This window comes from Rhinopithecus bieti, unplaced genomic scaffold (assembly GCF_001698545.2).
Source record: "Rhinopithecus bieti isolate Rb0 unplaced genomic scaffold, ASM169854v2 scaffold_26813, whole genome shotgun sequence".
NCBI lineage: Eukaryota > Metazoa > Chordata > Mammalia > Primates > Cercopithecidae > Rhinopithecus > Rhinopithecus bieti.
Window position 1 is genome coordinate 874465 of NW_016812144.1, and position 27206 is coordinate 901670.

At 56.1% G+C, this 27206-nt stretch overlaps 1 protein-coding gene across 5 annotated transcripts in view; it reads left to right on the forward strand.

Annotated features, from left to right (window-relative positions):
- RAI1 (retinoic acid induced 1) overlaps positions 1-27206 on the forward strand; it is a 133608-nt gene that overhangs the window by 44248 nt on the left and 62154 nt on the right. For 2 of the 5 annotated variants that reach the window (XM_017895571.1, XM_017895569.1), the window contains exon 2: positions 2387-2521. The exons of 1 other annotated variant lie outside the window; for it this stretch is intronic. The gene's annotated coding sequence lies outside the window, so the exon portion shown is untranslated. Of the gene's footprint in view, positions 1-2093; positions 2522-18088; positions 18453-27206 lie in introns of those variants that run through there. 2 more of the 5 variants (XM_017895570.1, XM_017895572.1) reach the window with 2 other exon arrangements.

The window sequence follows — 27206 nt, forward strand, 5'->3', positions numbered from 1 at the left end:
GTTGGTGATCCCCAGCGGGCATTTGGGCTTTTCCATTGCCACCTTAATGGTATACACAATGCACATCTCCTTGTTCATCCAGCAGCCTCAGGACTGAGTGACCCTGGTCCCCAAGACAGATACTGAAGACAGAGACTAAGCAGCCTGACATTTTAAATATGGGGAGCCCAGAGCGGGGCAGGGCTGCCCAGGACCTTAGGGATTCATTTCTGGTAGGGAGGCCTGCTACCAGGCTTCAGGGAATGCCAGAAAAAAGGTGCCCGAGGCCCACCTGGCATGTAATGATGGGCAGGGTTGGGTGTAGGATGTATGGAGACTTTAGTATGGGCAAGGTGGGGGTTTAGTAGGTGGAGAAGGGAGATTGGGACATCACTGAGCAGCAAAACCCAAGTGTGACAGGTGGTCGGTGTGCTCCTGCCAGAGCAGAGAGACCTGAGTAGGAGGAAGTGGAGGTGGAGGCCCAGGAGAATGAGACAGACAGACTCACTGGCCAGCGGGAAAAAGTAGTAGGACTAGCCAGGGCTGACACATCTGTGTGATCCCTGGTGCAGTAAATCCGGTAGATGGATGGACACGTGGATGGATAGAAAGGTGGGTGGATGCAGCCACGGATAGATGGATGAATGAATGAATGACTGCGTGGGCGGTGAGCAGCCGGGAGAGGGGCGGGCCAGCTGCGCGCTCAATCACAGCCCCAGGGCTCGGCGCCCGCCAGCTGCACTCAGTACTCCCCTCACCGCGGCCCTGCCCTGGGGTGCGTAATTACGTGCCCCCAGGGCTCTGGATCCGCTGCTGGGACTACAGCGAAGAGGGGCCCGAGCCACCGCCGCCAGGCTCCACGCGCCGGCCTCGAGCGCACTCCCTTCGGCCGCCGGGGAACCTAGAGGCGCGGTTTGGCCCCAAGGTCCCCGGTCCCGCTCTTCTTTGTCTCGGCCTAGTTCTCGGCTGTCTCCGGGCCGCGACCCACCTCTCTGGGCGGTCCTTGCCGCGTGCTTCTGTGCTGCCCCGGGATCATCGAGTCAGTTCTCGCTGGGTTCCCGGCCTGTAGGCATCTCCCCCAGCTGGGGAGGGTCCCCCAAACCCTGTGCCTCTAGGACCGCGGGGCCCGCAAGTGGCAGGATCTCCAAGCTGCGTCTGATGCGGCGAGGGGAGGTGCGCGATGAAGGCCCCCCTCTTCTCCGCCTTCTCTCTACGCCCCACTGCTACTACACGTCGCGCTCGCCGCGGCCCCGGCGCTGCCTGTTCGCTCCTTAAGCGGCTCTTCTGCCACGGTGCGATCCCCGACGCCAGGAGGACTAACCCCCACCCGCCAGGCCTCAGACCCCACGCAGATCCAGCCACACACACGGCCGCCTGCAGATACCACAGCCCTTTTCGTTAACCCAAAGCCCCGCACAGGCGCACTGCCCCTACATGTGCAGCCCCACACACCCACAAGCCCACTCGCAAACAGACCTACACGGCCACACAACTGCCCTCCGGGCACTCAGCCCCACGCAGGCACAATCCCATACACACACAACCGCACACAGGCGCAATCCGACCCACGCAGTACCTCACGGAGTCGCACAAACCCCCTATAAACAATCGCACAGACACACAACCCCACGCAGCGCCGCATCATTCAGTCCCGCCGAGACCCAGAAACACATTCACAAGCTTGTATCCAGACCCCCCTCCCTCCAAGCCCCGTGACATTCACTCGTAGGACAGACCAGAAATATACAGCCACACTGATACACACACGGACCTAAACGCACAGCCAAGACCTCACCCGCAGGCTCGTAAGTCACTGGAAAAATATTAAAGCATTCCCTCCCTCCCCTCCTGTCTTTGACACACACACGCCCGCGCGCGCGCGCGCGCACTCTCACACTCACACCCCCCCCCCCCCCCCCCCCCCCCCCCCCCCCGTCCCTAAGCGCCTCGGAGCCTCGCAGCCGGTGACCCCAGGCCCCGCGGTGAGAGCCAAGGGAGCGTCTCCCCGGCGCCCCTCCTCCTGCTCCCTTCCAGAGCTCATTACTCGTCCCCCCGCCCGCCTCCTCCTTCCCTGCCCCTCCTCCTCCTCCCTTCCCCCGCGTCTGGGGCGCGGGCTGCGCGCAGCCAAGCCCCCTCGTCGCGCGCCCCTCCCCGCGCGCGCCCCGCGCCAGCACCGCGCTTACCGAGTGGATGCGGCCACGGGGCCGTCTCTAATTACCTCCTGTCCCCCAGCGGCCTGTGAATAATGGCTACTGAGGGCGCTCGCAGGGGCTGCTAAGAAGGAAACGCGGGGTGCGAGAGGCGCGGCGCGCGCGGGAGCGCGAGGGAGAGGAGCGAGCCTGGGGCCGCTGCGAGCGGCTGGCGAGAGAAAGGAATCGTGCGGGCGCTCACATTTGTTTCTCCCAAGGATCTCATCTGGCCACCGAGTTCTGGAAGAGGCGAGAGGGAGAGCGTGCGCGAGAGGAGGAGAGAGACGGCAGGGGAAAGGGAGACGGCGAGACGCGCAGCGCCGGCGCCCGGGAGACCCAGGAGGAGCCCGCAGGTATTGTTGGCGGCGGAGCTTTGTGTCTTCGGCGGGCCGCTGTGGGCGCCAGGACTCCCCGAGCCCCCGGCCCACTGCCGCGCGCAGACCTGCCCCGAGCCCGGGGCTGCAGGCTGGGGTCGCCGCCCGCAGCGGACACCCCTCCCGCTGCGCCGGGATCTTGGCTGGAGTTGCGGATTTGCCTGTCTGGGGGTTTTCCACGCTGGTTGAGGGAATCGGTCTCAGGAGAAGGAATTTTTCTTCCTTTTTTTTTTGGGGGGGCCGCTTTTGGCCGCAGTTTGGTTGTGCTGGGGATCCCCCCCTCCCCTTTCCTCCACAAAGCATTGGTGAGCGGTCTTGGCGACTGTGGTATTGGCGGAAGGCATGGGGCTGAGATGGCGGGGCTGGTGGCCGCGGATGGGGAGGCGAGAGATGCCAGAGAAGGAAGGAGTTCTGTTCAAGTTCTCAATCTGCGCCCCGAAGCTGGTCGGACCGGGGAGGGCGATCCGCGCGCCCGATCCTGCTCCGGGCAACCGGTGGGAAACTTCCCGGGAGCGCGGCCTCCCTGGGGACTCAGCGCCCCTGACGCCTCCAGGCGCTTCCTCGGGCCGCTGCGGCCCCTCCTCGCCGCCCGCCAGCGCTTAAGGTCGCGCTTTCCCCACCCCCGCCTTCCTCCCTTCCCCGGCGGCTTCCGGATATGGACAGCGCTGCAGGAGCGGCTTCAAACACTTCCCCTGGAGACCCCTCCCCACTCCCCGCACAAGAGCCTGCCCAGTGGCCCCCCCTGCCCTGCGCCCCAGTCTCACGCGCGGTCGAGTGGCCAGGCTGACAATGAAATCTCGCACCTCTGCCGTGGGGGAGTGGGGTGGGGAGGAGGTCCCTCCTGGGGCTGCTGACCCTGGGCCTTCGGCAGGGAGAGGGGGCTCCCGGGGGAGGGGCTTGTTTGGGTTAGAGACGTCGACTTGGGATGGCGCCGGGGCAGGGAGGGGGGTTGGGGGGTGTGCGCGGCAAAGGCGAGAGGCTTGGGTTCGCGGCCGGGGGTCGTGGATGGCAGCCCCTCTTGGGCTTGGCGATTGGCTGGTGACTTTAGGCACGTCGAGGGCCCCTCCAACCTCAGCCTCCTCCCCTCCGGTACAATGCGGTCTGAAAGAGGTGATCCCGAGGGTGCTGTGCTTGTGTGACGAAGTGTTTGTCTCCTGCGATCCTCAGCAGACGCTGCTCCGGTGACCCGGAGATCCGGACGCCTCGCCCCCTCCCTCAGGGCCGGGAGGAGGGGAGGATGAAGGGGGAGGAGAGTGGTGGGAACTTCTCCTTTCCCACTGCGGCCATGGGAAGGAAATGCTAGCCCAGAAAATTTCTGGGGTCCGCAGTCCTGAGGCGGGGACTCAGTCCAAGGGGGGACCACCGGGTCAGAGGCTTCCTGGCACTCAAAAGCCCCCAGATTCTTTTGCTCCATCGGGGGATGCAGAGGAAGGGGAGAGGTGGAAGAGGGAAGAGCTAGCTGGACTGGCATTGAGGGGTGGAGAGCCCGTGGAAATCAGCCTTAATTGGATTCCCAGGCAAGCAGCCAGGCGATCAAGGTGCCCCCTCCCCTTTTTCTTCTTGGGGTGGAGAGCCAGGTCTAGAGACACCCAGGCAGGTGAAGGCAATTCCTCTCCCTACTTAAAATGAGGATTCCTGGGGGAGAGGGGAGGCACCTTTTGAGAGGGAGGGGGGCGGCTAGACTGTTTTCAGGCTGTTCTGTCTCTTGGTCCAGGAATAGAGAGAGTTAACCCTCCCCCAGAAATCTGTCAGCCCCCACACAGCAGGAAAACATTGTTGGACCCTCTGACATGCTAACAGCGTGACACCGGCTGACTGGAGCTAGCAGATTCTAGACTCTGGACTCCCCCTTCAAAGCCCAACAGGACCCAGCTGGGTGGTGCCTTGTTCAGGGACCTTGTGGGAGGCGGAAATCAGAGCCCAGAGAGGGTCAGGCAGCAAGGCAGTGGCCTTTTGGCCCGGAGGGAAGAGGGGTTACAAGCCAGGGCCATCAGGGAACTGGAAGGGAAGTCGCCATGGGTCTGGAGTAGAGGGAAGGGAGAGGCCCTTCTACCCTTGGCCCAGGCTCCTGAGCAAGCCTTTGCCCTGCTCCCCACCCCACCCTTCCCGCCCACCCACTCAGCTGCAGGCCTGGCCATTAAGGGTGGGTGTCTGACCCATAGATTGGACCTTGAGACCCTAGCGGCTGGGTGAGGCTCTGAGAGGCAGGACTGAAACCAGCAGGGATTCAATGCTGCTCATGCCCCGTGGCACAACCCCCTTATTTGTAGGGCTGCCTTCTCTTCCCCAGACCTCGAGTTTCCATTTGCAAGAACCTTTTTCTTCCTCTCTTCCTTGGAGCCCCCAGGGCCTGGCACACAGCAGACACTCACAGTGTCCTGTGTTTGTCCAGCCAAACACAAGAGTGAATGAATCAGTGATGAATGAATGAAAAGGGAAAGTTTCTCAATTGGAAGCCTCTAGCCTTTGTGTATTTTTTTAAATCTTTTGAAATATATATTGAAAATAGCGTTCAGAGAAATGCTGGGGGAAAAAAAGAGAAAAATAAGGTTATTGACAGTCTTAGCGGGCTCTGACAATGTTAGTATTTTGATGTAGTTCTTCCCAGTCCTTTTCGACTCGGTGGTTGGTTTGTTTTTTAAAGACTTTGTCGTCATTCTCTATATTCAGATGTATATCCTGCTTTCTTTGCCGGCATAATGTGAGCCTTTTCCTGTTTTGTAACCAGTGCTTCATAAACACCATGGTTAATGTCTTCAGGCTTTTCCAATCAAGTGGATGTACCATAATTTACTTAATATTCCTCTTTTGTCCAACATTCTGGATGTTCCTGATGAATGATGTAGTGGATATATTTTGTATAGAGAGCTTTTCTTGATATTTAAAATGATTTGCTCAAAATGCCACTGCTGATGCCGAATGCTCTGACTGCCTGCAGTGGGAGAAACGGCTTCTCTAGTTTTCCCTGGATAAGTGGGACACTATTTTTCCTTCCCCACAATCTAGAATCTTCCACCAGAGCCGAAAAGAGCCTTGGCAATGAATCACCTATCTGACCTCCCTCCTTTGACAGAAGAGGAAGCCAGAGCCCAGAGAGGGGAAGCAAGTCCCAAGGTCACACAGCAGTTGCTGGGCTATGCAGCAGTGAAGACCCAGCTACTGATTTGCCATGTTGGTTTTCGCATCTGAAAAGATTCCTGAGGTCTTTAAGGCTGCCCATTTCACAGATGGGGGGACTGAGACCCCAAGCTTACCCCTGGTGCCGCCAGCTGGAGCCCCAGACAGGCTTCTCGGCCCTCCTAGGCCACCCCCGACTGGGTGTGTTCACAGGATTTGGTGGCCACAGGCTCCTTGTTGCTCGCCCCACCTACCCACCACAGTGCCCCTTCCTCTTTGCCATCCCATTCTCTAGACAAAAAGCTGAGGATCCAAAGCAGATGCAGTGAGGGGGTGGTCCCCACCTGGGGACCCTAGTGGTTGCGTCCCTGCCCCATGCCTCAGTTTACTTGTCAGAGACCTAGCCTTGGATCTGTTCAGGAGCAGAGGCAGGTGTTGGCACAGATATGTGGTATGAAGGAGTAGTGTGGGGGATGGGGTGTACCTTAAAATCTCTGGCCTGAGATTCACCCCAGGAGATCCCCTGGGGAGAGGGGAAGGAGAGAGAGAGAGAGAGAGAGAGAGAAGAAAGACTGTAAGCAGAGGCAATAGAAGAGAAAGCAAGGGATTAGAAAAGCGGGAAGGGAGTTGGAAGGAAGAAAATGGGGAGAGGATAAAGAAGGAAAAGAAAAAAAGATGTAAGTGAAATGAAGAGAAAAGAGAGAAAGCTCCCTCATCTTGAAGGCCTCATGGGGCACCCAGGGAAGTGGCTGGGTGGCATCACTCCCAGTGCAGGTGTCAGGCTGGCCATCCGGGTGGGCTGTGCAGGGCCCAGTGGAACAGCTGTTTGGGGGCCAGAAGTGGGAAGGTCTGGCCGGTGGGTGTCAAGAAGGCAAGGCCTGGAAGTGGTGGCTTCTCTATTTCACTAGGTCCCTCATGGGGCAGGTGGTAGGACACCCCAGGGGAGAGGCTTTAGGGGTGCTTGTGGGGGACAGGGTAATTGTGGCTCTGACTCCCCATCAGAGGACAGGGACTTTCTTCCCCCTCCCCTGCAGTACACCAACCATCCAGGTTGAGAGAAACCTGCTGTTGAGTGTGAGCATTTGGACATTTCTGTGGTGTATCTCTGTGCTTGCATGCGCCCCCAGGGACATGTGCATCTGTGTGTGCACATCTGTGTGTGTGGTGTGCCTGTGGGTGCCTCTGTTTTTGTGGTGTGTTTGTGTATGTGTGCACATCTGTGATTCTGTTTGTGCATTTCTTAAGGAGTTTGTGTGCCTTCCAGCTTGGGCATGTGTTGTGCATGCATGCCTCTGTGTGTGTCCCCTCTGTGGTGTCAGTCTCTGATCCCATTTGTGCATTTCTGGGGGGAGGGGAGGGTGCCCCCGAGTTCGGTCGTGTGTGTGCGTGCACGTGCATGTGTGTGCATGTCTGTGTGTGAGCACACTGTTTCCTCCTAATGGCCCCAGGAGGGATCCAGGCATCAGGCTTTTGTGCTGCTTCAAGGTTGTGGCTGGGTGGGTGAAGGAGGGGGAAGGCCTTCCACAGGGAGGGGTGGGGTTGAGGGAGGCAAAAGAAAATCTTAAAAGACCTTCTTCCCTCTGGTCTCCAAGGAGATCAGCCTGTGAAATGATCCGCACGTTAATTAAAAACGATTATATCCTGATTGAGCCATTCCTGCTCACATCTCCCAGCCAGGGAAAGGAAGAGGCTGAGAGCAGAGGATGCAAAATGGGGTAGGGTCCAATGGCAGGGCACAGCCAGGTGGAGCCGCAGCCTACGGAGGGGAGCACAGGCTGGGGGAGTCAAGTGGGAAGGTGTTTAGGGGCACGTGCCCAAGTCTGATTGGAGCTTCTCCTTTGGATTTTAGGGACTCTCTTCTGGTGGTGGTCTCTGAGATCCCAGGAGTGGGTGGCAGCCACACAGCCCCATGGATCTCCACTCATATGCCAGGCACTGAGCTTGTTGTTTGCACAGATCCTGCAAGTCAGCACTTGTGGTTCCAGTTTTACAAAGAAGTGATGTGCTTGAGGTCATGCAGCCAGGAGTTAGGAACCCCAGATTGAACCCAGTCCTCTGACCCCAAGGCCCAGATGCCCTTCATAGCTCCTAGCTGCCCCCAGATTCCCACCATGAGCCCCTACCTCTGCAGGACCCCTGGGAAGCTGGGGCCCACAATGACAAGACCTTCTCCATGGCACCCCTGAGGTGGTTCCTTTCTGAGGTCCAAGCAGCACAGGGCTGGGAGGCTGTGATGTCCATTCACGTGGGGAGCTGGGTGACTCACTAGCCTGGAGCAGCCCTGGGCTGACTCAGGTCACCTTTGCCAACCTGGGCAAGGCCTGCCTCTCCCCACCTTGCTCCTCCCCCACACTGGCTCATGGTTCCACGGCAGACCAGCCACAGGTGCCCCGTGAGGCTCAAGACGCTGTATCCACACTGCTGGGTACCTGTGCCACGCCTTTTCTGGAAGGAGTCTGGGCCTGGTCACGCCGCGCCTTGTCTGATTATCTGTCTGCTGTAAGCCCTGTAAAGACTACGGTGGTAGAAAGGAGTAGTAATAACAATAAACCAGGCGACCCTCCACCTCCACCCCAGCATCAGGTGTTGCGGGGTTCACAAGCTTGACAGATCTCAGCATTTGTGGGACCTGCCTGCTGCCATACTTCTGCCAACTCGCACCCACCCATGTGCCTCCTGTATGTTTCCTGAGCCCAGCTTCTCTGAGAGGAGGAGACCCACTGTGGCTTGGCCACACCCAGAAACAAGTGAGATCGCTGGCCATGAGAGGGGGCTTTTTCTGCTTCTTTGAGCCTCAGTTTCCCCTTTGTATAATGGGGATCATAGCTTTTTCCGGAGAGGACTGACAAGAGTAAGGAAAACCAGGTCAAGTTTGTTCAAGTGCCTGGCAGCCCTGGAACGCACACAGGAACTCATTTGTGCATTTGTGCACCTGTCCGTCCATTCAGGGCACTTGTGTGTTGCCGTGGCAGGGGCCTTGGGTTTGCTGGCTTCTGGGGAGGGACACACACTGTCACATTTCAGAGCTTTCTAGGAGACAGTCTGGGGCTCAGGTGACTGTCATCTCCACATGAGCCTCTAGGGGGCAAAGATGCTCATTGGACCCACCTGAAGCTATGTTATCAAAGGTAGAGTGGGAGAAGGGAGAGATGTTTCTGCTGGGGTAGGTCCTAGTGAGATTTGCTGAACCTGGTCCCACATCTTAGCAGGAACCAGAAACAGTATCATGAGGGATCAGAGGGGCGGGCAGAACAGGAAGTCAGCATCCACCCGTTCCCTAAGGCAGAACTTCGAGAGAGGCAGGCAGATGTTCACTCATTCCACAAAAAGCCCTTTGCACTGAAGCAGGCAGAGAGACCCTGCCTGTGCTGGGTCATCCCTGCAAGATGCCACCTTTCAGGAGCAGTTTTTGTGATGTTGGTATCTGCCTTCCTGCTAAATATCCCTTTCCTGCCCTTCCCAGGGCCTGAAATACTTCCGTTAGTCACTGCCGAGGTCAGAGCATGGAAGGCCCTGCTTAAAATGTAAACGTGTTACTTGGAGGAGTGATCAGAAGATGAACTCATGTTTGCATAATGCAGGGACCACCCACCCCTAGGCCCCGCAGGGCCAGACAGGCAGCGCTGATGAGGATGTGGTGGCTGCCTGGCCCTCATGGGGCGCGGTAGCTCAGCTCTGCCAGGGCAGCCATGGGGATGCAGCCCGCGGCGCCTGTTGCCCACTGTCTCAGGACCAGGATTCAGATGTTGACATGATACTTCCTGGTCTGTATATGTTGTCACCTAATTCAGCAGCGCCCCTACGACCAGATTCAGACCCGGGGCCACTAGTGCAGCCTCCTGGCTTCATTGCTGCTGCCCAGTGGTCACTATGACCATCCTGTAATACAAGTGGGGCAGGGATGGCAAAGCTGGGGCTCCCAGAGGGGAGCTCCCCTGCCCAAGTCTAGGCCAGTGAGGCCCTGCCAGGGCTGGGGTGTCATATGAGGTGCTGTCACCAGACTGGGGGACCGAGGCACAGGATGAGACTTTGTTGACCCAGGAGGGTAGGCTGGAGCAGACCTTTCCAAAGGTGGCACGGGGCAGAGAGGCAGAGAAGCTTTGCCAGTGCCACTCTGCTGTGGGTGTCCCAGCCACAGGGGCCTTACTTTGGGCCCACTCGCAGTCTGGGACCTTGGGCCAGAGTCCCTGAGTGGCTGAGAGAGAGCCCCTTCTAGGCAGCAGGGCAGGCGATGCCCAAGGAGGCAAGTTCTGTGGGGCCCTGGGAACTGCCAGATGCCAGGCATGGTACCAGCCTGGTGTGCTTCTCACACCCACCCAGCCCTTGGTAGCCCTCCTAAAGGTGAGGACGTGGGAGCAGAGGGGCCATACACACAGGGTGTCGGGACCAGCCTGAACCGGGTCAGCCTGACCCTGCGCTTGGGGCACCCGGCGGCCAGGCCTGTCCTGCACATCTGATTCATGCTTCGGTTTACAGGCTGTGTTTCATTCTCTTCAGTCCTTCCACAGGGGCTGCTGATGGCCCTAAGGGTCTGGCCGAGATGCCCTGGCCAAGGCACCCAAAGGGACAGGGGCTGGGTCTCCAAGGGCAAGCATTTTGCTGCAGAAGGAAGGATGTTGGCTGCAGGACAGAGCATGCCAGAGGCCCGGGGGTGTGGGTGGCAAGCAGGTGGGATTGGAGAGGCGGAGGCAGGGACTGAGGCCACAAAGGAATCTGGGCCTTGACTGCTTGAAGGGTTTTATCTTGAAGGCAGTAGGAAAAGATGGGTGCTCTGGGCGGTGAGCAAGGCTGGAGCAAAGTCTCAGCAGTGGGAACACACAGGGACAATGAGGAGAGGCTCAAGAGGATCAGAAGAGGACCCGGGTGGGGCCTCAGTTTCCTCTCCGGGAACTCCTGAGTCCTCTGGGGTGTGGGCTGGATGAGAGCAGCCTCCCTTCTCCTGGAGCTGCTGTGCAGGCCTGGAACGCTGGTCTAGAGGGAAGCAGGGACCTGACCATCTCCCCAAGCTCTTGCCTAAGCCCAGAGCAGCTCAGCCTAGCCCTGCATCCCCTGTGAGCTGAGCACTGGGAGGGACTGTTCAGTCTCGGCTGGGGAAGTAGGTGATGGTCCTGGGGGACTGATAATTAAAGCTCAGCAGATTATAATTCCCTGAAAGAAAGCTCAGCACGGAGAGGGAGGAACAGTGCCCAGAGCCTGTTCTCAGAGCTTGGTGCAGGCTGGAGGAGGATCGCTGGGGGAGGTGGCGGCAGGGGGAATAAGAATGATACCTGGAACCATCGTGTTCAGAGCTTCCTCTCGGTGAGGCTTCCTAGGTGCCCAGCCCTGGGCACTTTGCTGTTGCCAGTCTTCAGACCCTCCTTGCCAGTGAAAGATTCCTGCCATCCCCATTTTACAGATGAAGAAACTGAGGCTTGGAAAGGTCTGGCGACTGTGGTTCAAGGCCCATGGCTGGTAAGAAGTGAGCCTGCGGCCGAACCCTGGGCTATGTTGGGAGCGTTGGCCTCCTTACTGAGAAGAAGGCACTGCTTAACTCGGACAGAGGCTGTCTGATGGCGGAGTCCTGGGCAGGCCACAGGCCTGAAGCAGGAACAGATTGGAGCAGGGAAGATCTTCTTAGTACTCCTCAGGACGCTCCCCATGTTTGTGGCCTTCTGTCTGGGGGAGGGTGATGGGATCACGGGTCACACTGTGGTGACTGGATCTGCCATTCACTTAGTCACCTGCTCTGTGATGCCAGGCAGGTGACGTCCTTCCTTGGGCATCTCTATAAAGGGCTTGTGTTCTCCTGGGGTTTGCAGACTTCTTTAAGAATCTCTTCCTGCCTCATTCATCCTACAGGTCCCAAGTGAGCCTGTTCTCACGCCAGGAGCTCCTGGCGCACTACTCTCATCACCTGCCAGAGCCGGGCTCTGTTATCATCCCCATTTGACAGAAGAGCACACCAAGGCCCAGAGGCTACTGCTGCCCGGCGGCCAGCCTTCTCCTCACCAGTTAACCCTGCTTCGTGCAGTCCTGCTGCCCAGCTGTTGCTCCTGCCTGTCCCCTTGGCCCTGCCTGGAAGACCCTCACTCTCCCATGCCCTGTGCAGAGCCTGCTGCCTCCTCTGCCATCTCTTCCACAGAGAGGCCAGGGCTTGAGCACACAGGCCAGAGGTTGTCCTCTGGCAATGCCCCCAAGTGGGTGCTGTTTGGCCAGCCCAGGGTTTTAACAATAACATTGGATTTTACATACAAATTCTACATTTTGCTTCCCTGAAAAAAAAAAATCAGGTCGGCATTGCAGGGCCACACACCCACAGGGCACTATCGGCAGAGCTGCCACGGGGCTGCCACCTTCTGAGTCACCTGGTTCCCTGCAGTGCCCACTTATGTGCCAGCTGGGCCCTGGCACTCTGGAGCTTGTCACCCTGCTTAGACCTGGGTTCCTGCCCTGGCATCCTGGCTTTCTCTGATCCGAGGCAGATTATATCTTTGAAGCTCATCTAGTAAATGTCAGAACTGAGAGACTGATTCCAAACTGAGTCTTGGTGTTTTCTGAGAATTCTCCAGGCCAGAAAGAAAAAGAAAGGGTGCACCAGGTGCGGGGCAGTGCGTGGGGAAAGATAAGGAGGTGTGAAGGGACGCAGAACGCTTTGGGAATAATACCGTGTTCTCCTTGCCTGTTAAGTACTTGGTTGGCAAAGCCTGAATACTAACACCAATCAGATTCTGCTTGTTCTGTAAGATGATTCATTCATTCCAGGCATTCAGATGACCCTCACAGCATCTCTGATAGAGTACCATTGTGGGTGCTTTTATTCTCATTTTCAGCAGATGAGAACACTGGATCTCAGGGAAGTGACGTGGCATGCCCCAGGTCCTAGTAAGGGCAGGACCCTGACAAGAACTCTGACTCCTGACTCCCAGTCCAGTGCTCGTTCTCTCTAAGACACTGAAAAAATTGGCTCTTCGGTAGGCTTCTTTCTCTGGTGCATTTTTTAAAATGTTCCTTTAGTTAACATGCGGGAGGGATTTCCATGTTCTCGTACATAACCTTTTGCTGAAGTGACAATGTGCGATAAAAGGGTCCCAGGAGAGCCGGTGTAATTTGGGCTGTGAGGGACAGAGAATACCAATGCAGAAGCCTCTGCAGAAGGCCTGGCTGCTCCTGGGGGCTGGGGGACCTGGGGCCCCTCACCACCCAATGCAAAGGTCTGGCCATCTTGGGCCCTGTGACCACGTGTACATTCTGATTTGTCTTCCACTGCTTGGTTTATTTTTCTCACGTTTTTGGGTGAGGATCTTGGTTCCTAGAGGAGAGAGGTCTAGGCAGAGAGAAAATGAGCGTCTGGGACGGGGAGGGATTGAGGAGGATGCGTGAGAACAGACATTGAAGCCTTGTTTCTAGTCAAGCGCTGGCTAGTTGCGGGGTGTCACACAAAGGAGTCCACATAGAAGGCAAACTGAAGGGCATGTTCAAGTGCTGTTCACGCCTGCCTTTAGCCCCCAAGGACCGAAAAAGGGGCTTGACATAGCGAGACCCTCTCTCTACAATTTTTTTTTTAAATTTAGCCAGGCATGGTGGTGGGTACCTGTAGTCCCAGCTACTCCAGAAGCTGAGGTGGGAGGATCACTTGAGTCTGGGAGGTCAAGGCTGCCGTGAGCCAAGATTGTCCCACTGTACTCCAGCCTGGGTGACAGAGCGAGACCTTGTCTCAAAAAAATAAAAAGTTGGGGGGATGTTAAGGAGGTTCCAGTTAATTGTGTCTGGTTCTAAACTGGGAGGCTTAATAAATGGTAATTATCCTCCTGTGGGAGCAGACCAGAGCTAACCAAGCCCACCGGGAATGGGGGTCATGGAGACAGACCCCCTTTTCCCTCCCACCCACCTGAAGGCTCCAAGAATTTCCACTGCAGAGGTGTCAGGGACAGACCTGGTGCGGACCAGCGGGCCCATCACCTGCTTCCTTCTGTGCCGTTCAGCGTGTTTAGGTGTATTACATGCCTGCCTGCGTGTCTGCATGTGAGCTCCTTGGACACACGGGGGCACATATCTGTGCTTGCATGTTTGTACATCTAAGTGTGTGTGTATCTGCATGTTCTGACACCAGCTCGCGACACCAGCTCGCCCTCCACAAAGCTATTTCCAGGTCCCGTTCCCCAAGAACAGCCGTCCCTCTTTCCTTTCCCACCTGACATGGGGCAGGGAGGAGAAAATCTGTTTGAAATCTCAACAGGAAATGGGCTTTGCACCTCCAGAGAGCAGGACTTGCTTGTGTGGACAGAGGTGACAGAAAGGTTTCCGTTCCATCCAAAGAGGAACTTTATGTTTTTTTATTTTTTTATTATTATTATTATTTTTTTGAGACAGAGTCTCGCTCTGTCGCCCAGGCTGGAGTGCAGTGGCCGGATCTTAGCTCACTGCAAGCTCCGCCTCCCGGGTTTATGCCATTCTCCTGCCACAGCCTCCCGAGTAGCTGGGACTACAGGCGCCTGCCACCTCGCCCGGCTAGTTTTTTTGTATTTTTTAGTAGAGACGGGGTTTCACCATGTTAGCCAGGATGGTCTCGATCTCCTGACCTCGTGATCCACCAGTCTCAGCCTCCCAAAGTGCTGGGATTACAGGCTTGAGCCACCGCGCCTAGCCTTATTTTTTTATTTTATTTATTTAGTTTTTTAGATGGAGTCTTGCTCTGTCGCCTAAGCTGGAGTGCAAAGGCATGATCTCGGCTCACTGCAACTCTGCCTCCCGGGTTCAAGCAATTGTCCTGCCTCAGCCTCCCGAGTAGCTGGGATTACAGGCGCCCACCACCACACCCAGCAAATACTTTGTATTTTTAGTGGAGACAGGCTTTTACCATGTTGGTCAGGCTGGTCTTGAACTCCTGACCTCAGGTGATCCACCCCTCGGCCTCCCAAAGTGCTAGGATTACAGACATGAGCCACCATGCCCAGGTTTTTTTTGAGACGGAGTTTTGCTCTTGTTACGCAGGCTGGAGCGTGATCTGGGCTCACTGCAACCTCCGCCTCCCGGGTTCAAGTGATTCTCCTGCCTCAGCTCCCTAAGTAGCTGGGACTACAGGCATGCGCCACCACGCCCAACTAATTTTTTTTGTATTTTTATTAGAGTTGGGGTTTCACCATGTTGGTCAGGCTGGTCTTGCACTCCTGACCTCAAGTGATCCACCTACCTCAGCCTCCCAAAGTGCTGGGATTACAGGCGTGAGCCACCATGCCCGGCCCAAAGAGGCACTTCCTGTCATTCAGAAGTGGTCTAGAAGTGGCCTGGGCTGCTCCAGGAGGTAGTGGGTGCCCCGTCTTAGGTGGGTAGGTATGCAAGCAGATGCCCAACCTGTGCCTTCCTCTCTTTTGTGGTCCCTTCTAAGCGCAAAGTGCCTAAGGCTGTGTATCTCTCGGCGGCAGTTCTGAGGTGGCCCTGTCTTGCCAACCCACCCTGGTTGGAGGGACTGACAGGGCTTCTACCCCTAGATGTCCCCTCAACTTGGCCTGAAGAATGTGGGGGACTGTGATTGTGTGTGTGGGTGTGTGATGTGTGACAGTGGACTTGTTTGTGTATCTGTGTTATGTGCGTGCGTCTGTGTATGCTGTGTGTACTTGTGTGGGTGGGGCTTCAAGGGTTGAGTGTGGATTTGCATGTTGTGAGTGTGCATTGCGTATGGCCCTGGAGGAGGGGGCACATTTCTGGGCTGTGTGGATATTGAGTGAACTGTGAGTATGTGCACTTGGGCCAGTGGAGGTGTTTGTGGCTAGAACGTGTCTGGAGGGAGCTGTGCTGAGTCCTGGGAGGCTCTCAGTCATTCCAAACCCTGACCATTCATGCTCCCCCTCCCAGAGACCTTGGCACCTGCCAGCACTGCTCTTGACTTCGTCCTTGCTCTGGGATAAGAGCAGGCCCAGCAGATGGCCGTGAGGTCCCAAGGAACAGAGGAACGGGCGGGGAGGAGGCCCAGTCACTGCTTAGCTTCTCTGTAGGAGATCTAGAAGGAAGTGGGTCTTTGTGTTTCTGCAGCATCTGGACCAGATGGAGAGACCTTTCTGGAGATGCCATGCACACTTCCAGATACAAGCTGGAACATTTCCAGAAATGGAATGTTTTTAGAAATGAGACATGGTGTTTCTGGAGACAGGATGAGGACGTTTCTAGAGAACAGATGAAAAGCATTTCTGGAGGAGGGGCATTTCTGAAGATGAAATGAGAACATTTCTGGAGAGGGGAGAGGGCATTTTTGAGGAGTAAAGATGGGGCTTTTCTGGATTCTGAGCATTGCTAGAGATGGGACATTTCTGGAAATGGAATCTTTCTAGAGAGAAACTGGAATACTTCTGGAAGTGGTGTGTTTTTGAAGATGATGCTGGAGTATTTCTGGAAATAAAATAGGGCACTTCTGAAGATGAGGTATTTTTGGAGCTGAAATGCAACATCTCTGGAGATGGGATGTGGCATTTCTGGAAGTGGAACATTCTTGGAGTTAGGGTGGAGCCTCTGTAGACCACTGGCATTTCTGGAAATGGATTACATTTGAAGATGAGGGGGAATATTTCTGGAGATAAGATGGAGCATTTCTGGAAATGGAACATTCTGGAGCTGGGGAATTTCTGGGTTAAAATCAAGCATTTCTGGGGAGGAAACAGGTCATTCTCAGAGAAGGGACATTTTTGGATTGAGGATGGGACATTTCTAGGGAAGGAGTTTTCTGAAGATGAGGGAGTCACAGCTCAGCCTGGCTGTTTCAAGGCCACTTGAAGAGGCAATAGGGGAGGGTCTCAGGGGCCCAGAGACCCCACCTGTGGTCCTTGTTTTGCAGATGGCCTGGGGGAGGGTCTTGCCCAGACTCGCTCCTGCTGAGCTGCAGAGGGGGCTTCTGAGGAGCCTTTCTAGAATGCAGCCTTTGCCACCCCCACCAACCCCTGGCCTGTGCTGGAATCCTACCAGAAGGAGGCCAGAGCTGCCCAGTCTTGCTCTTGGGGTCCCTACCTGCTTCTGGTGGGGTCCTGGCAGCCTCTAGGCTCACCACAGGGATAGGCAGTGACTGAATGGTTAAATTTAATTTAATTCAATTTTGTCAAGCCAGCTGAGGCTTGCTCCCCAGCCCCCTCTGCCAGAAGCCTGCACCTTTCCTCCATCCCCTGCCCCATATCCCCTACCTTGGGGATACCTGAGGCTGGTCTCATTGCAGCAGACAGATGGAGGGGGGCTGCAAGGCTGAACATGGGCAAGGGTCCAGGGCCCTTCTCGGGCTCAGCCTGATTTCAGGGCGGGGGACCCCAGCCACCGCCTGCTACTCCAGAGAAGCAGATATTGAGGCCTGTCACCACTTGAGCAGGCCTGGAGCCCCAGAGTAATTATTTCTCTTCCTTAATTGAAATTTCAGCCTCAGTGATCCAGCCTCAGAAGTGTAAGGCAGGCACAGAGACCCTGCCCCTGGCAGGGGGAGGGGCGCCCCCTGCCCTGGCTCCAGAAGGAGGGTGGCAGTGCCATCCCAAGGGGGCAGGTGGCTTCACATGCTGGTGGTGGGCGTGAGGTGGATGGCTGCTGGTCAAGGAGACAGGGTCAAGGGGCCATGGGCTCAGGCCAGTATGGCAGCTGCCGTGGGAAGGTTGGGCCTCTCCCCCGGACCCCTGACAGAGGAAGGTAAGGGGGGTGATCTAGGCTAGGGTAGCATGAGGCAGTGAGTACCAGGAGACTACTGCCTCCTCCCATATCTGGCGGGCGCTGAGGGGTGGGCTGGGTGGGTGAGGGGCTGTGGTGCGGGTGGGGTGGGCTGGCTGGCAGCAGGCCCAGTTCCTGGTTCAGTGCTGGGTGAGGCGGCTGGCCTGGCGGGGCCGGGTGGGGTGGGCTGGAGGGTGCAGCTGAGGAGCCTGTTTTCCCGGCTGCTGCGGTCAGGCTGGGAGGAGCCTCCGCCACCTGGGTGGTCCCTGCTGTCCCACACGGCCTTGGGCCTGGCCTGTCTGCCGGTGAAGGCGGGGGCAGAGGACTCCAGGGACCAGCAGGAAACTGGGAGAAGCCATGGACTTGAAATGAGCCTGGGGCCCACCCCTCCGTGAGCTTCTCAAGGTGGCTCTGAGGTGCTGGGGTAAACGTAGCAACTGCCAGCTTGCAGCTGTGTGTTTCTGGACTCAGGCAACCCAGGCACCACGCAGGAAGCTGCTGTACTCACCGGACCCTGATGGCCTGTAGAGGGCCAGAGAGTCTACTTGTGGGCCCTTCTGGGTCTCAGTCTTCTCCATCTGGGAAATGGGTTGACTTGGTGGGAGTTTTCAGGCCTACATTACCTTCAAAGGGCTCAGTGCTATAGGCATGGGCTGTCCTCCCTGTTTTTATAAATACACGGGCCCCCAGCCTTACCCAGACAGGCCAGCATGCTGCCCGTAGTATCCTGGGGAAGGGCAGCAGCTGTCATCAGTGTTATTTTTGAGGTGTGTTTTCCTGGCACCCAGGAAATTTCTGTCAGTGGGAACAGCCTGCCCAGGGCCTCCTCCACCCCTGGGGGAGACAAGTTGTATGACAAGGGAGACAGGCAATTTGAAGTGAAGAACGGGAGTGAGGCCGCCTCCTCTGTGCACATTGCTCACACACTGGGGCAGCCACACGCCCAGTAAAGGCTCTTGAAAACCGTGGAGATAGGAGCCAAGCTCTGCAAGGCCCTGTCACTAGCTCACCTGACCCCTGGCGTCTGGAAGCTCACAGCCTATTCTTGGTAGAGGTGTGGCTGTGGCTGCCCTCCAAGGAAGGGAAGACAGAGATGGCTGGACAGGATGGGACAAGCCAGCCCCCAGGAGCTGGGGAAACGAAGGTGGGTGCAAATGAAAACGCACGATCCCATTTGCAGTCCATTTGCTTAGCAGCCCTGACCAGGAGGGAGAGAAAGAAGAGGGCAGAGCAGGGAGAGATGGGGAGGGATAAGGACGCAGAGAGAGAATCTGGCAGCCAGGGGCCAGGGAACCTGTGGCCATAGGGCCTGGGATGCCTGCTGCTTATTGGGGCTGTGGCCCCTCCTGCTTTCCAGAGCTAGGAAAGCTTTGCTCTGCTCAGCTCCAGACAACCCATCCCCACCACACATTCCAGCACCTGCCTGCTTCCCCTGACTTCCAGCTGCCCCACAGACCCCATCCCTACCTCCACTCCTTGGGGATTTTGAGGCCTTACACCACCACCCCACTCTGAGCAGGCTCAGTCTCCCTGCGTTGGTGGTGATGAGGGTGGTCCTGGAGCAGTGGGAACTACCCGGAGGCCACCTGGGGTGGGTCCCAGGCACCAGTCCAGCCAGCCAGTGGGCCACGGGGGCTGACCTTGTCGCCTTGGGCCCAGATGGAGGGCAGCGGTGCTCAGCCCTTCCCCCAAGCACATAGAGCCGCCGAGCTGACATGACTCACCGCGTGGCAGCTCCCTCTCCCCACTGGAAGGGGGGATGGAAGCCTCCAGATGCCGCAGCCCCACCCCGAGGGAATCACAGGCCAGGCTGAGCCCTTCCGAAGTGGGGATAGCTGGGGATCAGACATCAGCGTCCATTGAAGGGGGTATTCAACTGCATGGGGTAAGCTCTGTGCCTGGGGCTCTGGGCTTAGTGCCCAGCTAGGGCCTTGGGAGACCTTGGGCTTCTCTGTGCTCAGGGGGAAAGTTGCTGTGCAGCTTCTAGGGGTCCTGCCTGCCCCAAGCTGTGCTAGTGGTCCAGGTCCCCTGTGGGGAGGACCCTGGCCAGGGGTCCCTAGCTCCTCCTCTGTCATCCAGAGAACCCTAAGGTCCCAGGGGCCGGTGGTGTGCCTCTTCCTCAGAAACACTACCTGGAAGGCTGCAACCCCAACACAGCCACCTCTGGAGAGCTGGGGGTCACCCATCTCTTCTTTGCTCCCCACCCACCCTGGTAGAAGTGGTTCATCTGCTCTGTGCCCTAAAGAGGACCAGGTGGGAAAGAGACCTGATGCTGTGCTGGGGGCTTTGCATAGGTACAGGCACTTCTATAAGGTTGCTGTGTAGGGCAAGGAAACCAGCTCAGAGAGTGAACGAATTTGCCCCAGGCCACGTGGCCCTCAGGTGGCCTGGCTGGGGTTTGAACCTGTCTTCTCAGAGCAAAGCTGACTTGGCTGCACCTCCCTGGACTTCAGCTTTCAGGGAGGGAGGTTCAGGCAGCAGGAGCCTGGGGGACAATGCTATTTTTTATATTGATTTTTGTATTGACCCCCACCCTGTTGCCCACGCCAGCGGGCCCCAGGACAGATCCCATTTTGGTTTTCGCCAGAACAAAGCAGGCTCTGCTAGACCTGCCAAAGCAGAGACTTCCATCAGAGCAGGTGAAAAGAAACTCAATCTCATCTTTTGTTACTCAAGGAGGGAGTGAGGGAATGGATTTGCCCTTGAACAGGGAGGCCGTGGGCGCGTGGGAGGGGTGGGTGGGGATGTGTGGGGAGAGGGTAGGGGCACACATACCTGAGCCGAGACACCACCCCCGCCCGCCGTCAGAGCATCTGGAGTGTGGTGACCATGTTAATATTCAGCACACACACACACACACACACGTGCGCACGCACACACGCTCACATTCACACACTTAAGCGCGCACGTACACGCACGTCTTTCTTTTTCCTCTCTCCCCACCACCCTCCCGAGTCCCCTCTAAACCAGGAAGGTGGCATCTGACCGGCAGAGAAAAAGAGAGAAAGGGAAAGAGAAAAAGAGAGATTAGTGGGAAGAAAATCCGATTCTGGAGTTACCTTAGTTACCAGCTCCTAATGACTCACAGGGCGGGCTCGGCCACCTTCCTGAGCAGGGGGACCCTCCCTCCCGGGCCCCTCCATCACCCCATTATTAAGACGGGGCCCTTGTTCATGAGTTCTGCCACAGAAAGGGAAGAATCAAGGACTTTTCAATAAGAGAGAACTCCCTGGGTGGTTTTGAATAGTTGCTTTTTGTGTGGCAGTGCGGGACTCGTCCTCGGCTCTCTGCCCTGGCCACCTCCCTCAGCCGGCTCTGTCTGGAACCGCCTGCTCCTGGGTCTCCAGATGGATGAGCTTGTTTCTCCGGGAGCTCAATCCTTTATTGTTCCTGCCTTTCCCCTCCTGACATCCTCAGCTTAGCAGAGGCCACAGGCAGCCTTTGCGTCTCAGGAAAGCAAGAGAATCCCCGAGGTCGTTCTAAAAAGGCTTAAAGCCCGGGAGTGGGGCTCAGCGTGAAGGAAACAAAAGCACACTCCCCACATCCAGGGTGCTGGGCCTGTTGGCCAGGGCCAAGCTCACGGCTGCTGCTTCAGTGCCAGTGGAAGGGGAGTGAATGGAGGAGAGACTGGCTGAGGGAGATGATGATAGAACAGGAGGGAGATGGGTAAATCCGTTTTATCAGACGCTGCATATCTTAGGAAAGCACATTTCAGCTCTTTTGGCTTTTGGCAAGCTGGTCCTACTCTTTAATTTTCTAATAAAAAGGAATTACGTTTGCTGAAAAGGCAGTAACCAGCTTCATGTCAGTGTCTCTTGTGGAGACCATAATTCCCGTCTTGGGTGCCTGCCGGCTCTGGGGAGGGAGGTGGGCTTCTGTGGCCACGGATGATGATATTCAGGAGTCAAGGGGCAGGGGACGTCAGGACCCACGGCAGATGCCAGGCAGTGCCACATGGTTTTGCCCTGCCTGCCCCACCCTGGCCCGTCTACTCCCAGCCCAGCCTCTGATCATGGTTCCAGGCTCACCACAGACAGGGCTGACAGAGGTTCCCAAGACTCACAACAGATACTTAATGAATATTTGTGGAATGAATGAAGGAATTCTTAACTGCCGAGGCCTGAGGTAGTAGGCAAGTTGCTCAGAGGGTCAGATCTTGGTTTGAATGAATGAGTGAGTGAGTAAATGAATGAGTGAATAAATGAATGTTCTCCAGAGTCTGAAACTACCTATCTGGAAGGACTAACCTCCAACCAACCCCACTCTCCCTAAGCTCTGGCACTGAATTCACTGGAAACTTTGCCAAAAATAATATCCCCTCAACTTTTAACAAATAATATGCACTCATTGTTTTAAAAGAGAGAGAAGTGTGTGAAGTCAGAAGTTCATATCCATGCTGTCCCACACCTGAGTCCCCCAGAGCCAAGGGTGGGCACCTTTAGAAGGTCCTTTAGACCTTCCTCCAGGCTCTGGGAATCCCTTGCATTTCTTATCTGGTTTGGGGGTTCCTGCACACGCACTGTTCTACAACCCTGTGGGGCCCCTTGGCCATCCCTGTCCCCAGTGAGATCTGGATGTGGTTCAGACCTCCCTGGGCTGCAGAGCGTCCCTGCCTGCTCTCCAACCTGGGAATCAGGATCCAGGTATTTATGTAAGTCTCTGCGGGGTGAATGTATGGAAAACGTTTTTGCTATTACAACTCCCTTCATTTGAGTCCCTGATTGATTGATTTTTGAGACAGGGTCTTGCTTTGCAGCCCAGGCTGGAGTGCAGTGACATGATCACAGCTCACTGTAGCCTCAACTTTCTGGGCTCAAGCCATCCTTCCACATTAGCCTCACGAGTAGTTGGGACTACAGGCACATGCCAACATACCCAGCTAATTTTTATTTAAATGTTTTAGTGAGGTGGGGTCTCACTGCGTTGCCCAGGCTGGTCTCCAACTCCTGGGCTCATGTGATCCTCCTGCCTTGGCCTCCCAGAGTGCCTCCCAATGGGCTCACACCCCAGTCCCAGTTTTAAACGATCCTGAAGACAGAACACTCACCATGGGCAGTCACTTGATAAATGGTAGCCTTTGTGATTTGGGAGGAATCTGTACCCAGTTCTATGCTTGGTTCCACATCCTAAGCATTGCTTGTGCCATACTATACGCCAGGCCCCCAGGGCGTAGGAACACACTGTTCCGGAGGGGTGTGGAGGCCCCTGAGCAGCAGCGTCCAGGAGCCCAGTCACTGCCCCTGCCCGCAGCAGCCCATCACTGCTGGTATCCAGCCTCCTTCAGACTAGTGTATGCCACTGGAAATGCCAGGACATGTGGGCGGCAGACCCCACACACGTGTTTTCTCTGGGGCTGCCTCCTGACCCCAGTGGGCAGGCGCCAAGTCTCTGAAGCTCAGCTGGCAAATGTGGGAGCAGCCCAGGATTTGGCTGGATGGGCACGTGCAGTGCTCCCGTCCTAGGACCTGACTTAATCTCAATCCTTGGAGGTGGCCTGGGAATCTGAATTGTTACTAGCCCCTTGGCTGCCGTGGATCCCCTCCAGGATCAGGAACTGGCATGAGGCATAGGAGGGCCAAGGACATCTTTTAGGTTGGGCGGGGTCCGGATCCACTCTGCAACCCCTGGCTGGGCAGTAGGAGAGCGGGCAGGCCCAGCGCAGGGAGGGGAGGTAAAAGGGGAATGGAGGGGAGACCAGCAGGGGCTCTGTCTGCCTGATTCTGGTTTGGGCTGTGAGACAGTTACTGCATTTTCTGCACAGTTTTGGCCACATAGTATTTAAGAGGCTTTGCCTACAGACCTGAGTGACTGTGTGAATGGTGGCACTGGTGCATACAGGGATGCCTGAGGAGGGACAGATTTGGGACTTGTCCACCTAGGACTCCCTGTGGGATTGCCAGTGTCACCCCTTTGTCATTAATGCCCAGCTTGCCTGGGGGAGGCTAGGCGGGTAGCATGGGATTCAGGTTCCCCTAGGGTTCAAACGCCAACCCATCTGCCCTGGGTGGCCTTTCCCTGCTCAGAGCCTCAGTCTGCTGTTTGGTAAAGTGGGTCCAGCCATCTCTGCACCCTCAGGGTGGCCATGAGGGTCAGTAGCCAGAAAGGCAAGGCCCCACACGAACAGGCTCACAGAAATAGCAGGCAGTTTGTCAAGGGCAGCCTTGAATGATTTTCATTCAAAATCATTTTTTAATTACAAAAGAAAGGAAATGGTTGTAAATAAAGAAGGGAAGGCCGGCACAGGCACGGTGGCTTACGCCTGTGATTCCAGCACTTTGGGAGGCCGAGGAAGGTGGATCACGAGGTCAGGAGTTTGAGACCAGCCTGACCAACATGGTGAAACCCTGTCTCTACTAAAATACAAAATTAGCTGGGCGTGGTGGCGCACACCTGTAATCCCAGCTACTCAGGAGGCTGAGGCAGGAGAATCTCTTGAACCTGGGAGGTGGAGGTTGCAGTGAGCCGAGATTATGTCACTGCACGGCAGCCTAGGTGACAGAGTGAGACTCCATCTCAGAAAAAAAAGAAAAGGGAAACTGTAGAGGCACATAAACAGGTCAGAGTTCCTGTCTAGGCTTCCCTAGAGGTCTTTACTTTTACTAGTGTAATGTGAGTCTTTGACTCTGTTTATGGGCATTTACACACACAATTAAATCTTCACTGGGTACCTACTGTGTGCTGAACCCCGAGGATTTCAAGACGCATCAGACCTTAAGCCCTGCTGTTAGGGGCTCTCACCGTCCTGGTGGGGAGACTGACCCCTAAGCTGATAAATGACCCCTCTATGGGGAGTGGGCCTGTAAAGTGATGATGGAAGAGGGTCTACAAAGGACAGAACTAACTGTGGGCTGGCAGGATAGGGAAGGGGGATCGGGGAACTTTGAAGGAGCATGGAGTGTGAACTGGGACGCCACAGAGATCACAGGTTTTGAGGTAGAAGAAAAGAGGGAAAAGCTTAGAAGAGCATATTCTAAGGAAAGGGAGCTATTTGGGATGCGCTGACTTTGGGGTCCGTGTGGGATGGCCAGGATCAACCCACTGTAGGGAGCCACCAAGGGGGTCTGGATCTTGGATGCCAGGCCATGGAGTTTCTGTTTTATTCTCTAAGTCAGGGAGCCATTGAAGGTGTTTTTTTGTTTGTTTGTTTGTTTTTTGAGAGACAGGGTCTGTTGCCCAGGCTGGAGTGCAGTGGTATGATCTCGGCTCACTGCAACCTCAGCCTCCTGAGTAGCTGGGATTACAGGCACACACCACCATGCCTGGCTAATTTTTGTATTTTTTTTGATAAAGACAGGGTTTCACCATGTTGGCCAGGCTGGTCTTGAACTCCTGACCTCAGGTGATCTGCCTGCCTTGGCCTCCCAAAGTGCTGGATTACAGGCATGACCAACCGCACCCAGCCCTGAAGGCTTTTAAGCAGGGAAGTAAGTGACCTGGTCCAGCATGTGTTTTTAAAAACTTCCTTACGCCAGCAGAGCTTACAGAAGGGTGAGCAGGGAGTCCCCAGGGAGTCTTGTGTGGAGTCCAGGGCAGGCAGGGACGGTGGCCAACAGGTGGAGGAAGCCGCGAGGATGTGGCCGGAAGTGAGGGGCAGGCTTGGGCCCTGCAAGGTGGGGGCCGCCCTGGGCCATGATTGGGCATGAGTGAGGAGCCAAGCCATACCATAGCTGGGGACAGGGTCTGGGTGCGTGGTTCCCACACGGGTGTTGTGGAGTTGGCATGCGTTGGGAGGCATCCCTCTGGGCTCAGCCCCTGCCTACCAGGCCACCATTGCCCCTTTCTTGGCCAGCAGATCCTCCACCAGCACCTGTCAGCCCCAAGCACTGGAAACGGCAGCCAGCAGGGCCTTTGTGCTTCAGGATTCCTTCTCCAGGGACGCAGGTGATAGCCAAGCCCGGCAGATGCCCCCGGGGGTGCCACTATGCCCCCACTCACCATCTCCGATGCTCAGCTGCTCCCCAGAAAGAAAGCCTTGTCACAAAGGGAGGCAGGGAGAGGACGCGCTTTCGCGCCGCAGCCCATCTGGGAGCCAACATTATTTTCCTGATTGAAGGAAACATCTGTTCAGTCCTCTTTCAGAGCGAGGCAGGCAGCGGACTGGGTCAGTCTGGCCCTGGGCAGGAGGTAGAGAACCTGGGCTGAGCCCAGAGCCCCTGCCCTAAGGGGTTTAAGAGGAGCTACCACCTTTCTCTGTCCCTCCCTGAACTACTCCTGGGAGTTCAGGAGTTCCTGCCATCCCTTTAAGAAGCCTCAGTCACTGCTTCCCCCAGGGATGGGGGCTACTAGGGCCAAAGCCATCGCCTGCCTCAGAGCACCATATGTGTTTTCTTTTCTTTTCTTTCCTTTTTTTTTGAGATGGAGTTTCGCTTTTGTTGCCCAGGCTGGAGTGCAATGGTGCTATCTCGGCTCACCACAACCTCTGCCTCCCAGGTTCAAGCAGTTCTCCTGCCTCAGCCTCCCAAGTAGCTAGGATTACAGTCATGCACCACCATGCCTGGCTAATTTTATATTTTTAGTAGAGAAGGAGTTTCTCCATGTTGGTCAGGCTGGTCTTGAACTCCCGACCTCAGGTGATCCGCCCACCTTGGCCTCCCAAAGTGTTGGGATTATAGGCGTGAGCCACCGCGCCCGGTCCCATGTGTTTTCTGAGGACCCCTTCGTTATTTCACACACACACTAGAGCCATGTTTTTGAAAGATACGACTGCCAAACAAACTGCATTTATTACATAATGATTAATTCATCGCCCCCATTTCTTATTAATCAAATACATCCATAACTGCCTATCTGAGCTTTGGGTTGGGGAGAGAACCAGCGGGGCCTCGAGCTGACAGCCTTCCCATCCAGAGCAGGGGTACTGGTCGATTTGTGTCAGTGGAGCCTCATTTGGGGTAAATGCACAGTACCCCTGAGGTTTCTAGAAGAAATGGAGACAGCTCACAGACCCCCACACGTCACCTCCCCAAACCCCTGGGGCTGCCTGGGATGTTTTATAACCCCTTCTCCAGCCAGCCCTGAGCTCAGGCTGGCCGCTTGGCACTTAGCCACTGGCTGACTAGTGGCCTGTCAGAGGATGTGGGAGGTGGGGTGGGCCAGTCCCCATCGCTGGAGGCTGCAGTTAGTGGCAGCCTGGGAAGGAGACTGAAGTCTGGGCTGAGGTCAGGACCACCGGGCAGAGCTTGAGGTGAGGGCAACCGAGAGGGCTGTCCTGGCAGCCCATCCTGGGCTCAGAGCGGAGAATTCTAGGGTTCCAGGGGCATTTGACGCGAGGCCGGCCACACTCTGATGTTAGGGGTTTTTCAAAGGTAATTTGGTGGCAGGGGCCTAGGGTATGGGGAGTGCCGACTGGTTAGGTTGGAGCTGTCCTCTTGTGGTTAGTCGCTTCTAGATGGGGCCACAGGAGCGCTTGGTAGGTCCAGGTGGAGCCATCAGCTGTCAGACATGCAAAGAACTTGAAAAGATATCTCAAAAGGGCCAATCTGGCTGGGCACAGTGATGCATGCCTGTAATCCCAGCGCTTTGGGAGGTAGAAGCAGGAGGATCATTGAGCCCAGGAGTTTGAGACCATCCTGGGCAACATAGTGAGACCCCATCTCTACAAAAAATTTTAAAAATTAGCTCAGCATGGTGGAGTGTGCCTGTGGTCCCAGCTACTTGGAGGCTAAGGCTGGAAAATCACTTGAGCCTGGGAGGTTGAGGCTACAGTGAGCTGTGATTGTGCCACTGCACTCCAGCCTGGGCGACAGAGCAAGAGCAGTTCTACCTGGCTAGGGTGGCCCCAGAGTCATGGCGGAAGGCGAAAGGCATGTCTTACATGGCGGCAGGCAAAGAGAATGAGAACACCCAAACTTCTTTACTCATTCATCTAACACTGACTATGTGGCCTGGCACCCACCAG